Consider the following 12,201-nt stretch of genomic DNA (forward strand, 5'->3'; position numbering starts at 1 on the left):
GGGTGAAAGGTACCGTTTCATCCCTTGGTTAACAATTTACTATACTTTAAGCTCCAGTTTAGCTTATTGTGACGGAAGAGTAACTACGGAACCCTACACTGGGCGTGGCCCGACATGCTCTTGGCCGGTTATTTATTGTGGAACGTACCACCACATTACAATCTATAAATTGTATATACAGATGCCAATCACAATGAAAAAATCAACAATGATCAACTCTGGTCAACGTGGGACTCGAACCCACATCTTTGGATTGCCGGTCCAATGCGTTACCAATAGCGCCAGCTGACCATCTGTCATTCACTGCAAATTCAACCATTGCAACTGTGACAACGTCACTAGTGACATCTGCACTTTAAGGTTTACAACCTTAACCACCTCTGAGGACATTTTTTTTTTTACGTTAGCATAGTCGGCAAACGAGCAGACGAGCCGCCTGATGGGAAGCGGTCATCGTCGCCAATGGACATAAGCAACACCATAGGCGCCACTTAAGCGTTGCCGACCCTTGAGAACCCTAAATACCCGCTTCTTGAAGAATCCCATGTCGTAGCGCAAAGGAAATACCTCAGGAGGCAACTCATTCCACATTCCGCACATTCTAGGAAGAAACGAGCCAGATGCCCGCTTATTCTTGGTGTGCCATGTATCTAAGAAGTGAGGATGAGTTTTGCTCCTTTGGCGGGAGGTGCAATGATAAAAACGTGATGATGGCATCAATTCAAAAAGTTCTTCGGAGCATTCCCCATTGTACAGACGGTAGAACATGCAAAGAGAGCCAACGTCTCTTCGAAGACTAAGAGGTTCTAAGCCGTCAGTAAGTTCGGAATCGCCGACAATACGAACTGCCCGCCGTTGGATGTAGTCAAGAGGAAGGAGCTGGTATTGTGGAGCGCCAGACCAGAGATGAGAGCAGTACTCCATATGAGGTCGAACCAAAGACGGTGACCCGATGTGAAGTACTGTTTGGCTCTGTTAAGCACCCCAAGCTTTATGGAGGCCAGTTTACACTACAGTTTAGTTTAGGGTTGGAGGACATGCGTTAGCGCATGACTTGCCTCCCAACCACACAACACATGGTTGTGTTAAGCCGGCTCGATGCTCAGCTCAGCTCAGCCGGATGGTCAGCTGGCGCAATTGGTAACGCATTGGACCGGCAATCCAAAGATGTGGGTTCGTGTCCCACGTTGACCAGAGTTGATAATTGTGATTGACATCTGTATATACAATTTATAACCTAAGTTGTGGACCATGGGCAAATTTGTATGGGCACTGTCCCCACCCACCAATATTGTAGGTAGTAATTCATTCGTTGTCTATGATTTATTGTAGGTAAAGAGCATCGAGTTTAAAAAATTGAAGTTAAACTTAATTTAGAATCTACAGAATATGGACTAGGTAGTAATAGCGGAAACAGTCTACCTAATAAATAAAGTTGAATAAATAACAAAAAAGGATACTAAGCTAATTTTATTATTTGATTGTTGTACAACTATTAAAATACACTCAAAAGTCAAAGTAAAAATGTAAAAAGTTTAATATTGTCATAAAATTTCTGTAAAACACTGAAACGCGTTTTGGTGATCAAGTGATTATTAGAGAAGCTGAATGTGCTTTGATTTTGACGTGACCAAGTTTGGAAGTATTTAAACTTAAACGTCATATTTTCATTAAAGAAAATATCTTTGCAAAGTCTGTTTGGTCTTATACTACTCCTAATTCTAAACAGTGAGTGAGTGATCTGTCGATACCCCCCCGTCAGGGGGGTATGAGGGGCCGCTACCGACTCACGGCTGCGGCGGCTGTCGCGGGTCGCTTCCCCACCGACCGGTGGGGTGGTCGAATGGCCGTCATTTTGGGGACGGTGTGGGTAGCTGGTGTAAATTCTAAACAACATGATCAAATTGTAACAATGTGACGGTGTAGTTGAGGACAACGGCCAATATGTCGGCGAGCAGCGCCGCGCGCACCGGCAGAGCTCGCTGCAATCGCACGCGCAGCGGCGCCGCGCGCAGCCGCCGACACAGCGCGTGCGCCGACCGAGCGCACTCATCCGTCAGCCCTGGAGCTAAAAAAAGTTCATGCGATGCTATATTACAGGCTAACTTCATGGCGTGAACGTAGTTAGTTAGAACCTCTTTGTTTAAGGTTTTCTGTCTTTTTGGAGTTAATTTGTATAGTGTTTCGCTTTAGGCCACAATAGAGAAAGAGTCGTTACTCAGAGCCGAAAACTCTTTGCTGCGTGGTCAGTTTTTTTTCAGTAAACCTTATAATTGTTTTGTACTCTTAACTCCAAAAATAAAACAAAACTCGACAACGACACGAGACAAAAGCAAAGCAACAAAATACTTGTATTGATACGATTCTAATTTAACAATTTGTTACAATTTCGAACTGGTTTTGATACAACTAACGAATCACAAGAATTCACCCATGTTTTTTTCGCCATTTCCAGTGCATAAACATGAAAGATATTCCATTCGTACAAGATAAACTCAAAACCGTATCGAATTGTAAAATCAGAATTGGTTTACGGTATTTTGTCAGGCCGCAGACTGGATGCTTAAGAATTATAATAATTTTTACTCATAGTACACCATATACGAGCAGAAGGCTTAAGTGCACTTCTCATCTGGCTACATATCTAGCGGTGAAATATGGCTATCGGTGCATGTGTGCATTTGTCTCGTGTAAATTTATCGCACGAAACCTCTGTTACATTCCCGCCCGAGTGGCTGTTATAAAAGGTCCTTTTCAGGGCCACAGTAATAATTATAATAATAAATAAATAAATATTATAGGACATTATTACACAAATTGACTAAGTCCCACAGTAAGCTCAATAAGGCTTGTGTTGAGGGTACTTAGACAACGATATATATAATATATAAATATTTATAAATACTTAAATACATAGGAAACACCCATGACTCAGGAACAAATATCCATGCTCATCACACGAATAAATGCCCTTACCAGGATTTGAACCCGGGACCATCGGCTTCGTAGGCAGGGTCACTACCCACTAGGCCAGACCGGTCGTCGAAGATAAGATTCTGATTAGAAGTAAGATTCTGTGATAACGTTATAAGTTTAATGACATAACGCATACTTATATGATGTCATTCAATCGATCATTGTCATCAAAACGTATCGATTATTAACAACCTGTGAATATATATATGTATGAAGTCTTACTCGTCACCATTAAATTCTGTAGTTTGGCCAAATTTGCTTCAAGTTTGTCGGCCTCATTTTGAACCCGCTGTCCACCGATTAACATCAGAATAATTAATATCAAATTAATAGTCGTAATCAGTAGAAAAGTCCAGATACTGACGGGCCATAAAAATTCCTGTAAACAAATGAAAAACTGCAAACTTCTGTTTTTAAATGGCGCACTTGAAGTTATAATAAACAAAAAATAATAATAATAATGCAACTCCTTATACTGATTTTTTTTTTCATTTTCGAAAATTATAAAAGTAAGTTTAATATTTTTTAATAAGAAAATATTTTACACACGGTTCGTGTTTAATAAATAATAAATACATAAATATAATAGAATATTATTACACAAATTGATTAAGTCCCACAGTAAGCTCAATAAGGCTTGTGTTGAGGGTATTTATAAATATTTATACCCGGGTCCCGGATTCAAATCCTGGTAAGGGCATTTATTCGTGTGATGAGCATGGATATTTGTTCCTAAGTCATGGGTGTTTTCTATGTATTTAAGTATTTAAATAAATAAATAAATATTATAAATATTATAGGACATTATTACACAAATTGACTAAGTCCCACAGTAAGCTCAATAAGGCTTGTGTTGAGAGTACTTAGACAACGATATATATAATATATAAATAGTTATAAATACTTAAATACATAGAAAACACCCATGACTCAGGAACAAATATCCATGCCCATCACACGAATAAATGCCCTTACCAGGATTTGAACCCGGGACCATCGGCTTCGTAGGCAGGGTCACTACCCACTAGGCCAAACTGGTTGTCAAATCATATTTATATATATCGTTGTCTAAGTACCCTCAACACAAGCCTTATTGAGCTTACTGTGGGACTTAGTCAAATTGTGTAATAATGTCCTATAATATTTATTATTTACTTTATTTATTATTTATTTATGACTCAGGAACAAATATCCGTGCTCGTCACGTCGGAGTAGTCAGATAGGTAAATGTTGGATGATATTATTTTTCAATTCATTTTGAACACGGTGCTCACGAGGAACCCGAAAGATTTTCACCACGTACTTCTGAGGCCAAAAGAAGGAAAAAATGTTATACGAGTAAATTTCGCCAAAAAAAAAAATTTATTTTGTTTTTTTTTTCAAATTTTAACGTATTTGTAAATAAAAAGTTAATGTTATTGTAAAACTGGCACTGAAAATATTTTTTTAAGATTTTTTTTTGTAAAAACTCGTTCTTTCAAAGGTTACTTGTCACTTTTTGACATCTATCAATAAGGATATTTAGACTACGCCCCATAATGGCATCATCACGATCAAAAAAGCGTTTTGCACTAAGTTACGATAATAAGATGTCTTTTTAGGGTTCCGTAGCCAAATGGCAAAAAACGGAACCCTTATAGATTCATGTCCGTCTGTCTGTCCGATTCTGTCACAGCCACTTTTTTCCGAAACTATAAAAGCTATACTGTTCAAACTTGGTAAGTAGATGTATTCTATGAACCGCATTATGATGTTCACACAAAAATAGAAAAAAACAATAAATTTTGGGGGTTCCCCATACTTAGAACTGAAACTCAAAAAATCTTTTTTCATCAAACTCATACGTGTGGGGTATCTATGGATAGGTCTTTAAAAATGATATTGAGGTTTCTAATATCATTTTTTTCTAAACTGAAAAGTTTGCGCGAGAGACACTTTCAAAGTGGTAAAAAGTGTGTCCCCCCCCCCCGTAACTTCTAAAATAACAGAATGAAAAATCTAAAAAAAATATATGATATACATTGCCATGCAAACTTCCACCGAAAATTGGTTCGAACGAGATCTAGTAAGTAGTTTTTTTTTTATACGTCATAAAAATTTAAAAAAAAAAAAATTTTCATCAAACCCATACGTGTGGGGTATCTATGGATAGGTCTTCAAAAATGATATTTAGGTTTCTAATATCATTTTTTTCTAAACTGAATAGTTTGCGCGAGAGACACTTCCAAAGTGAAAAAATGTGTGTCCCCCCCCCCTGTAACTTCTAAAATAACAGAATGAAAAATCTAAAAAAAATATATGATATACATTGCCATGCAAACTTCCACCGAAAATTGGTTCGAACGAGATCTAGTAAGTAGTTTTTTTTAATACGTCATAAAAATTAAAAAAAAATTTTTTTTTCATCAAACCCATACGTGTGGGGTATCTATGGATAGGTCTTCAAAAATGATATTTAGGTTTCTAATATCATTTTTTTCTAAACTGAATAGTTTGCGCGAGAGACACTTCCAAAGTGAAAAAATGTGTGTCCCCCCCCCTGTAACTTCTAAAATAACAGAATGAAAAATCTAAAAAAAAATATATGATATACATTACCATGCAAACTTCCACCGAAAATTGGTTTAAACGAGATCTAGTGAATAGTTTTTTTTTAATACGTCAATAAATTAAAAAAAAATTTTTTTCATCAAACCCATACGTGTGGGGTATCTATGGATAGGTCTTCAAAAATGATATTTAGGTTCCTAACATCATTTTTTTCTAAACTGAATAGTTTGCGCGAGAGACAGTTCCAAAGTGGTAAAATGTGTGTCCAAAGTGGTAAAATGTTGAACAAGATCTAGCAAGTAGATTTTTTTTTAATACGTCTTAAATGGTACGGAACCCTTCATGCGCGAGTCCGACTCGCACTTGGCCGCTTTTATTTTACATTGGTATTAACTCTGAAACTAGGCGAAATCCAGAAAAGTTTATATGACATTTTAGTCTCTATGTGATCAGTAATAATAAAATCTTTCGGTTTCCTCATGTAGCACCGTGTATTTAGGTTACAGCTGGACACTTTTGCAGCTGTTCGTCCTTTTGAGAGTGTTCTCTTTATCTCTACATTCCATATTATTTATGACACATCTGCTAGAGAACATATCTGTTCATGTATCTCTCGACCTGTTAGGTATTTATAGCTTACAGCTGGACACTTTTGCAGCTGTTCCCCCTATTGATAGCGTTCTCCTTACCTTTACACTTCATATTATTTATGACACATCTGCTAGAGTGCACATCTGTCCATATATCACTAGACCTGTAAGGTTTATAGCTTACAGCTGGATATTTATGCAGCTGGCCCCCATGTGAGAGTGTCCTCCTTACCTCTATCCTCCTTTTTTATGACACATCTGCTAGACAACACATCTTTTCATATTATCTTTCGATCTGTTTTCGATTTGAGTTTTATTTATGAGAGCAGTCTTAAAAAAATACATTAATATGCTTACTGTCTTACCTGTCTGATCAAGTATAGTATTACTTGGTACAAAAGTGCCATGTAAAATGTCGTAGTTGTATACAGGGATAGTGCTATCTGCAAGAAAATTTATATTACGTTATGTTTTAAAGGTTTTATGAAATAAATAGATCTAAGGTTACCCAGAAATTCATCGACAAAGAATTTTTAGGAATATTTTTCTTACTTATTTACACGTATTTTACATATACGTAAATTACAGTCATTTAATTTAAAGTATTATCTCCTAAATATTGTCTTTTAGCTTTGATAGTTTGTCAATAATATGCCGCAGTAAAAAAAATTACACCGTATTTCTGGTCACACATTTGGAAATTCATTTCAATACCTATACGTAACTGCAATTATACCTTTAACAAATAGTCTTGGAATCAGGCGTCGCCGAACCTAACACTCCGCACCCTCGTTACCAACCTTACTCACCGGCAGGAACACAACACTATGAGTAGGGTCTAGTGTTATTTGGCTGCGGTTTTCTGTAAGGTGGAGGTACTTTCCCAGTTGGGCTCTGCTCTAGATCTGGAACAACATCCACTGTGTTGTGCCATCCAAAGCGAGATGACATTCACAATGCCCATACCTCTCTTCTGGACATAGTTTAAGGACGTACCCGGATCATCCTTTTCGAAAACCGATTAATTATAAGTATGCCTATGCCACCCAAGCTGTAGAGACGAATCGATTATCGTCTTATAAATCTGAATCGGCTGTTTTGACGCTACAGCCCAAACAAATACATACATAGCCTTTTCTTCTTCTACCTCACCTTTTTCCCGTTACGCGGGCTCGCCTTTCCTAATCATGCGACGCCATTTATTCCTTTCTTGGGTGTCTTGTTCGTGGAGTCCCAACACCTCCATGTCCTTCCGGACATTCGTCATCCAAGTTGTTTGGGGGGGGGGGTACTTCTCCTCTTTTTGTGGCGATGCAAAAGTCACTTTTTAACCACGTGATCGTCTGGTCTTCTTATTAAGTGGCTGTATCATCTTAGTCTTGTCTTAGAAATTTTATGGGCTATGGGAGCCACTTAGAAACTCCCCCTTATGTGCTCGTTGCGCACTTTGTCTCTAAGGGTAACCATGCCCAACCAGCGTAGCGCAGCATACGCTTCTCCGTTTTATGTAGCTTCTGCTCGTGAGCCTTGGTTGTCGGCCAGATTTTTCATCCATAGAGTAAAGCTGGCCTCACAGCAGTTTTATATTTTTTTCCTTTGGCCTTAATAGGAATTTTGGTATTACATAAGAGTCCGGTTAGCGTACGCATACATACATAGACTAAATATATTAAAACGGGTCACTCATGTTATTAAGTCGAAAATTACTCGAAATATTTCTCTCCAGCTCTAAAAACCGCATTGCTGACGTAGGTGAGAAAATCAGTAGGTTCAAATGGGACTGGGCCGGTCACGTCTACCGCATGCATTCGGAAAGGTGGACTAGCATAGTGGACTAAGTGGAGATGGCGGGATGACCTGGACAGCTTCCTGAAGAACTGGCGGCTTGGCAACTTGGCAATTTGGCTTTGCGGTTGTTGCCTAATATTGATGCAATAATTACTTCTTACCTTGATTTACTGTTGAACTTCATAATGGCGAAGTATCAAGATTACTGTTGTTTTCTGCTCATTAATGTTACTAAAAGCAACTACCGACTAAGTCGTACTTTACGAGCAGCACAATTTTGACATTTGCAAAACCATCACAAATTTGATGGAAGTTGTATATGATAATATCAGTGGGTTTTAATCTCAAGATTGCTTGGAAAACCCTCTTTGGTTATACCTGTCTCTTTCTAGATTCAAAGAAAAAACTGATTTGCGATGAAAAATTAAAAACTCTAAACCGCGATTTTTAACCAAATTCGACCTTAGTTTTGCATTGGTTAAAAGCCGACGGTTAAACTCAGTACTCGTACAATAAAAAACCTTATTAAATAAATAAATCAATATTTATTGTTGTAAGTGGATGTCAATAGCTGATGCCAATGATTTGTCAAGAAATGTCAAATTATGTCAAAATGCAAGGAGTGGCGTCGCAGCACCAACAAAGAGATATCAAATGTAGAGAGTTTACTGCAACGTTATAAATTACAATGAATACAATTGTTGATCTTATTATTAATTACGGCTAGGTTAAGTGGGAAATTGCGATCCGTGTAAAAGATGACGCTCTACTTTTTGGACAAAGTACAGATGCATCGTATGCACGGAGATGTTGTTTTGGGTCACACACATGCATAGGTGCAGAAAATGTACATCTTTGCACAACTGTTCAAAATCATTACTCTGTTGCATTCCCTAGCTAGGACTCTAGAGGGCATGAATATTTTGACTTATTGATTGATTACCATACACTGGCTGAAATTCATCCCACGAGACTTCCACTTTGACGTTGGCTAAATGATCGACAGTATCGATGGAGCCATATTACCCAAAGGTTGAATGACTACTTACCTGAGTTCCAAAACATTTCTGCACTCGATCACACACGGCTGAAATGAGAACGCTAATGTCGCCCCATCTTTCCATTTCAATACTGATTCGCTCCATCTTACTTGACTTGATTTGACTTAATTCTGTGCTCAAACTGTCTACTTCCATTGAAATATCCTGATTCAAATATCTCAATAAAACTTTGATAATATCTATCCATTCATAAAACACAAAACTTTGGTAGTAGAACCGAAATTCTAATGTCAATTCGAATAAAAGCGTCAATAGTTCGCCTAATGAACTCAAATAATCCCAAATAAAAAGTATTGTAAGCAGAGCATAAAATACAGAAACTAAGACCAAGTCTTTACGACACTTTTTAAATTGCATCGAGACAATATTATTGAACGTTAAATCATTTTTACATAATGCTTGTATTGAGTCTATGTTGGAAATAAGTCTTTTATATTGATTTGAATTTAAATAACTAAAAATAATAGCTAATAAATTGTTAGTTACTATAAGCATAATATAACTATAGTTAAATATACATTCCGCGATGCCACTGCCAAGTTTAAGACCGCTAATAAAAGAAATTATAGAATATAAATAAAATAACAATATTATAATACTTTCCACAATAATTCGAAATGTTATTAAATTCTTTATACTGTTACTAAACAATGAAAAATTTCGATAAATGCATATGATATTTTCAAATGAAGATAATAATTTAAATATATTTAGTAAAGACATTGTCACTACGCGTGATATAGATAAAGTGTCTAACACACAATTACTTATTTCCAATTGCTTTCTGAATATTAGAAGCGGAAACTAATAAAGATAAGAAGTTTAATACAAATTACTGAATTAAGGAATTAAGAAATAGCTGGTGAGTGAAAATATTTGGTAAAGGGCCGTGAGGGAAAATAAAAAAATAATAAATATTATAGTACATTCTTAATCAAATTGACTAAGGCTGTGTAAGCACAAGAATATGGCTTGTGTTGTGAGTATTCAAACAACGATGTATACAAAATATAAATACTTAAATACATAGAAAATACCCATCCATGACTCAGAAACAAATATCTGTGCTCATCGCATAAATAAATGCCCTTACCGAGATTCGAACCTAGGACCATCGGCTTCATAGGCAGGGTCACTACGCACTAGGTCAGACCGGTCGTTAAAATATCTTTTTTTTTCATACTACGGTGGCAAATATGTATACAGCCTGGCTGGTTTATACCTTAAGGGCCTACGCTAGCAGACGCGGACGCCCGCCGCGTGCGCACGCACGCGGGTGCTGTTTGTAGGTGAAATCCGCCGCACGCGACCGCTTCAGTTAGCGTTGCTCATACTATTTTTCGTTAACCCGCTCGTCCGCTCCGTGCACCCGCGCCAGCTAGCGGAGGCCCTTAAACGAGCAATATATAGCAGCTACTAGCTGCTTGAAGCTGATGCGTGTATATCGCTGCATTTGTTTTTTATACACTTAATGTATATAGGGCCCGTGCGCGTTGGAGGGTCTGCCATCTTGTGGTCTGAATCGGAACCATAAACATGCACATTTCCACGTCAAGTGTTTTCTTGTGCATAGACGGTTCTGCCATCTTGTGGGCTACATCGGAACAATAAACATCACATTTACGCTTCGCGCCAAAAATCTGACAGCTCCTGTGCTGCCTCCTACAGTTCATGCACGCTCCCTATATATTTATATTTTTAAAATGTTCTTCGAGAAAAGCTCGGTCTCCCAGATATTACAGAATTAGTAGTGAACTGGAGGCTAATGAAGGTTGATAATTTTAATAAATTTTTGCATTTGTGTATCAAAGCCAAAGGCGTATTTATAAGCCTTTATTTCATTTGCTCTGTTTCTGTGTATGTATGTTTATCAGGGTCAAATATTGGAAGCTAAATTTGACTCGCTTCCTGATTTTCGATTAAGCTTAATTATGATGACATAAAGCTGATCTGATGTCGGAGAAACAGGTGGGTATGGGAACTCTGGGATAAAACAACGAAAACACAAAAACACACGCAAGGACGAAAAAACATTTCTCAAAGTTTAAAAACAAAATTCGAATAAAGCCTTACCTGACCATCAAATCTGACCAAATAACAAGATTAATATCTTGAAAAAAGAAACGCCTCAATTAGAAATGACAGCTAAACTGGCAAGTTATTTGACAGACAAAAGTGTTCTCATATAAATAATACAAAAACAGCTTTCGAGACGATTTGCTGGCTAAGTTAGTTCTTAAACTTGCAACGAAATATAGATATGATTTGTGCTTACTTTACAATGGTTCGGAACTACGTATCCGATGCAATGAGTGAAGATGATATGTAAAGGAATTTCATACAGCCTTACACACCTAGGCCTGTAAAGCAACCTGCTTTTGTTTTTAAACGTCAATATTTTTTTAGCTGTGTATACCTACGAATAAAACAAATTGACTACATTTTTTCGGCGAGAGACGGGGTTGCCGGCCTCGTATCACTATGCGTCTATATCTACATGGCCCGCAACCCTTCGTTTCCCGGCCTCTACGCCGATACATGGTTCTTTGTAAGCCCTTCCTTACATCATCAAAAAGGTTAGGTAAAGAGCAAACATCCCTAAACTATTCTGAAATTCCCAGATCAAATTAATTAAATAAAGGGATCTTAGATCAAACATTAAACCGTTTGATCCTTTCATGATGTACCTATAATAAAGTGAAATCCGATACTGCGAAATTCTTAAAAGGTCAGAAAGTAAAGGGAAAACATTAGTCATTTTTAGGGTTCCGTAGTCAACTAGGAACCCTTATAGTTTCGCCATGTCCGTCTGTCTGTCTGTCAGAGGCTTTGCTCCGTGGTCGTTAGTGCTAGAAAGCTGAAATTTGGCATGGATATATAAATCAATAAAGCCACAATGTCTTAGAATAAAATCTATTTTTTTTTCAGGGTACCTCCCCTACACGTAAAGTAGGGGTGAAATTTTACTTTTGCTTCAACCCTACAGTGTGGAATATCGTTTGAAAGGTCTTTCAAAACTAATAGGGGTCTTCAAGAAACATTTTTTGATAAAGTGAATATATTCGGAGATAATCGTTCCGTAAGAAAAAAAAATGTGTCCCCCTCCTCTAACTTTTGAATCATAGGTCAAAAAAATATGAAAAAAATCGTAGTAGTAGAGCTTAAGAAAGACATTAAATGAAAACTATAGCGGACATGATCAGTTTAGCTGGTTTTGAGATATCGCAAAAAGTTTC

The 12,201-nt window shown here is 37.3% G+C and overlaps 2 non-coding genes across 2 annotated transcripts; one reads left to right on the forward strand and one right to left on the reverse strand.

Moving 5' to 3' along the window:
• Nucleotides 1-219: 219 nt before the first annotated feature.
• On the reverse strand, nt 220-291 carry Trnaa-ggc (transfer RNA alanine (anticodon GGC)). Its single transcript has one exon. It is a non-coding gene; the product is annotated as a tRNA-Ala (tRNA).
• Nucleotides 292-1,122: 831 nt separating this feature from the next.
• On the forward strand, nt 1,123-1,194 carry Trnaa-ggc (transfer RNA alanine (anticodon GGC)). The gene has a single exon. It is a non-coding gene; the product is annotated as a tRNA-Ala (tRNA).
• Nucleotides 1,195-12,201: the final 11,007 nt, after the last annotated feature.

This window comes from Cydia pomonella, chromosome 9, assembly GCF_033807575.1.
Source record: "Cydia pomonella isolate Wapato2018A chromosome 9, ilCydPomo1, whole genome shotgun sequence".
In the NCBI taxonomy this organism is placed as follows: domain Eukaryota; kingdom Metazoa; phylum Arthropoda; class Insecta; order Lepidoptera; family Tortricidae; genus Cydia; species Cydia pomonella.